This window comes from Peromyscus leucopus, chromosome 9, assembly GCF_004664715.2.
Source record: "Peromyscus leucopus breed LL Stock chromosome 9, UCI_PerLeu_2.1, whole genome shotgun sequence".
NCBI lineage: Eukaryota > Metazoa > Chordata > Mammalia > Rodentia > Cricetidae > Peromyscus > Peromyscus leucopus.
This window is the reverse complement of record NC_051070.1, coordinates 46,722,039-46,726,270: the sequence shown is the minus strand read 5'-3', so window position 1 is coordinate 46,726,270 and position 4,232 is coordinate 46,722,039.

Below are 4,232 nucleotides of genomic sequence, written 5' to 3'. Positions count from 1 at the left end.
CACACTGCCTTGGGGGCATCGTGGACCTTCTCCAGCCACCTTTGTTTCAGGGGGTGCTAGCATTGTGAGTTTTCCTGCACTAAAAGGACCAAAACAGGGCTTGAACCTCCAGATGCTGATACTGAGATGTAGACAGAGGAGGGGCTTAACCGCTCATCTTTCCACACAGAATGTGCTGGAGTTAGCTCTTTGGAGCTCGGGAGGAGGAAAGGGGGAAACAAAGGAAGATTTGGGGAGTGGGAAGTGGTAATCCAGGGTTGGGGCGACGGACAATAGCACTCCAGGGTGGCGAAGGAGAGCTCTGAAGACTAGATTTGCCTAACGCAATTCTGGTCGCAATTCTGGTCGTATCTTGGAGACACTGGAGGCTGAGTGTCTATAGGCTCTGGTATGAGCAGAATTTCCTCTGTGGGCGGGAAGTTAGGAAGAGTTCTTTTGTTGATACCCTATCGACTGGTTGCCGTCTCACACCCCTCTTATCATCCATGCTTAGTGGAGGCTGTAAGTGGGTTGCTTGCTGGAAACCAGAGCAAGGATCAATCACCTGGGGCATCAATACCATTTGTTCATCCTTTTCACTCGACTGAGCAACTACCGGCTTCACAATCATGAACAGCTGCCATCATCCCAGTATGAACAGCCATCATCATAGCAGGGCCACTCAAGTCTGCTCTACTCTGGTTCCACTGTTTAAGGACCACTGGCCTTTATTGGGGGGACATGGGCATTTCTACCTGTAAGGTGCCACCTACTGAGCCTGGCTAGTGCCTGAGACCCAAAGGTGCTTCTGCCTGACTCCCAGTTACTTCAGTAATTGGGTAGGAATCAGGACAATTTCTCACCGAAACTGATCAGAGGTCAGCCTCTGGGGAACTTTCAGGGTAGTGACCTTAGATAGGCAGTTTCTCCTGTGGGACTTCAGAGTATTCTTAGCTCCAAGGAGGCAACCTTATTGAGGAAGGCTTGTTATTTCTTGTTCTTTGTTTTCTGCTTGTTACGGATCATTTTCACTCCTTTAATTTTTTTACTTTATGGTGTAGCTGGTTGTTTTCTACTCTTTAGCTCTTTGCTTTTTGGGGGGCCGACCACCCAGCTTCTAAATAAATCTCTTAATTATAAATGCCTGGCCTTAGCTTGGCTTGTTTCTTGCCAGCTTTTGTTGACTTAAATTAGCCCACCTATACCTTTAGCCTTTGACCTTTCTCTTACTTCTGTATATCTTACTTTCACTCTTACTCCGTGACTGCCTAGGTGGCTGGGTGGCTGGTCCCTAGCATCCTCCTCTCCTTATTCTCTTGCTCCTTGCTTCTTTCCCTCTCAGATTTCTCCTTCTATTTATTCTCTCTGCCTGTCAGCCCCACCTATCCTTTCTCCTGCTTCTCTATTGGCTGTTCAGCTCTTTATTAGGCCATCAGGTGTTTTAGACAGGCAAAGTAACACAGCTTCACAGAGTTAAACAAATGCAACATAAAAGAATGCAATACGTCTTTGCATCATTAAACAAGTGTTCCACAGCATAAACAAATGTAACACACTTAAAATAATATTCTACAACATTATGGCATTTTAAATTAGTTCTAATTATAAACAGAGGGCATGCTCACAGTAAAAAGTCTAATGAAAAATAAGTCCTTCATTTCCACATTCCTAAGTTGCTTTCTTAGTATTCTATTACTCATCTATCACCACCCTGCCTATTTGTAAGGTCCCTTCAAAAATTCAAACAGAAGTCAAGTATGGTGGTGAGTGACTATTCCCACATTTGGGAGGCTGATGCAGGGGAGTCTCTAGTTTAAGGTCAGCCTGGGCTGTATATGAAGACCCTACTTTAAAAAGAAGACAAAACCACCAAGACAAATGGAGTCACACTCTTCTGTCACCTTGCCGTCTCCACACTTAATGTATCAAAAGCACTGCTATAACTCTATACACTATTGTTGTACTTCCCCCTCATTATGAACATATAGTAACATTGAACAATGCCAACACCCTTCATTAAACGATTTACTTATTGGTTGAGCAACACTCAATAAAGCATCTCTGTGTATGTACTTTTATGTACTTTTGCAGGTCTATCTGTGACATTGCAGAGTTTATCATTGTTCTAACTGGACTTCCTAACAAGCTTCTCCAACCTTGGAATCTCCGCAGTGATCAGAAGGCCCTTTGTTTGCTGACAAGTACCCTGGGGTTGGATGGGTCCCAGGTATCTTGTAGATGAAGAATAAATGCTAGGAAGATCAAAGCATGACTAAAATTTGGACTTTGGCCCTGTTCCCAACCTCCAGGGAAGGAAAAAGGGCCCAAAGTTGAGTTGCTTACCAATAGCCAATGATGCAATCAACCACATCAGTATAATAAAGCCTTTATAGACGCCCAAAAGGATTTCATTGAGGGAGCCACTGGGTGGCAGAGCACAGGGAGGTTCGTGGAGGGGTGTGAACACTCGGGGCTGCTCCCCGTACTCTGAGCTATGTTCCTCTCCCATCTGGCTGTTCACCTGCAGCTTGGTAAAGCCTTTATAATAAGGGCTCGGTGTTTCCCCTGAGCTCTCCGAGCCATTCTGGCACATGGTGTGTACTAGTCACTCTTCTCACTGCTGGAGCAAAGCACCTGACAAAGGCAACTTGAGGAAGAAGGTTTTCTCTGGGCTCACGGCTTCAGGGTCATTCCTCACGGCTGGGCTATCATGGCAGCAGGAGCCTGAGGCAGCTGGTCACAGAATCCCGGGAAGAAGCAATGAATGATGCTACTATTAGTGGGGTTTCTCCTCTGTGATAGTTTGAAAGAAAATGGTCCTCAAAGGGAGCAGCACTATTAGGAGGTGTGGCCTTGTTGGAGGAAGTGCATCACTGTGGAGGTGGGCTTTAAGGTCTCTCTTTCTCAAGCTTCACTCAGTGTGACAGTCAGTTGACTTCCTGTTGCCTGCAAGATGTAGGACTCTCAGCTCCCGCTCATCTGCTTGCATGCTGCCATGCTACCCATCCTGATGATAATGGACCGAACCTCTGAAACTATAAGCCACCCTCAATTAAATGTTTTCTTTATAAGAGTTTCTGTGGTCATAGTGTCTCTTCACAGCAACAGAAACCCCAACTAAGACATCCTCTTTATGTAGGCTAGAACTATAGCCCATGGAATAGTGGTAAAGGGTGGACTTTACCACTTCAGCTAACCTAATCTAGAAATTCTCACACAGACATGTCTTCTCACACAGAGGTTTGTCTTCTAGATAATTCTAGATCCTGCCAAGTTCACAATCAAATTAACCACCACATTAGTCAGACTTCATGAGGGAATCATGGGAAACCCAGTCTATAGCCAGTTGGTTAGATGTAAAGACTGTATTGATTGTGACTGGCGTCTGAGCAGGGTAAGTTTGTGGGCTGAGGCCTTAACCTGAATGCTACCTTCGCACCAGAACTGAGAGGAATGAGAGGACACTCAGCTGGTGTCCTCTCCAGAGTTGCTTTGCCTGTGTGGAAGCAGCTGCCTAGCTCATTTGTCAGAAGGTTCTGCTGACCATGAAAGAGCAGGGAAAAGCACGCTGGCCTTCCCTCTATCGCTACACTTCAGAATTAGGCTCTTGGTAGTAAACTGACTATGATTTTCGTCTGTGGAGTACCTCTTACTAACAAAGATTATTGGGGTTTAGCCCCTGCTGTAGTCTTCTCCCAGAGTTCCAGAAGAGATGCTACCAGCAGTGGATTAATCTGAGGGATACACGAAACTCTTTAGTCCATCACTTTATTCTTCTAAGTCAAAATCTATCTACACAGCTTCAGTTCTGTTCTCATACTTAGGTCCTCTCTGTCCCTTCCTCTCCTGTCCTCTCATTGTTTAAATTCCTTCCATCTTTGTTCACTCTCCTCTCTCTCTTGTCCAGTTTTGATCCACATGCGATACACAATTCTCTGGCTCTGCCACTTTCTGCTCAGGTGGGGCAAGTCTGCTCATAGCTAGGAAGCCTGCGTCAACGCTTGATGCACCTGGTGTGTGAAAAAGCCCTTTTGTTCAAAGTTAATTGTTAAAGGGGAAGTCTAGAAATACCACTAAGGCTGTGAGAGGAAGAAGGGTTAAGCTTAATTTGTACAAGAAACAAAACCTTGTACCAACCTGACCTTGGCAGTTGTCACTGTATAGATATTTACCTTATTTCAGGAGACCTGCGGGTGGTCTGGAATGTTTAGCTGTCTGCAGTCTGTCCTTGGAATTGAGAAATATCTCAGAAA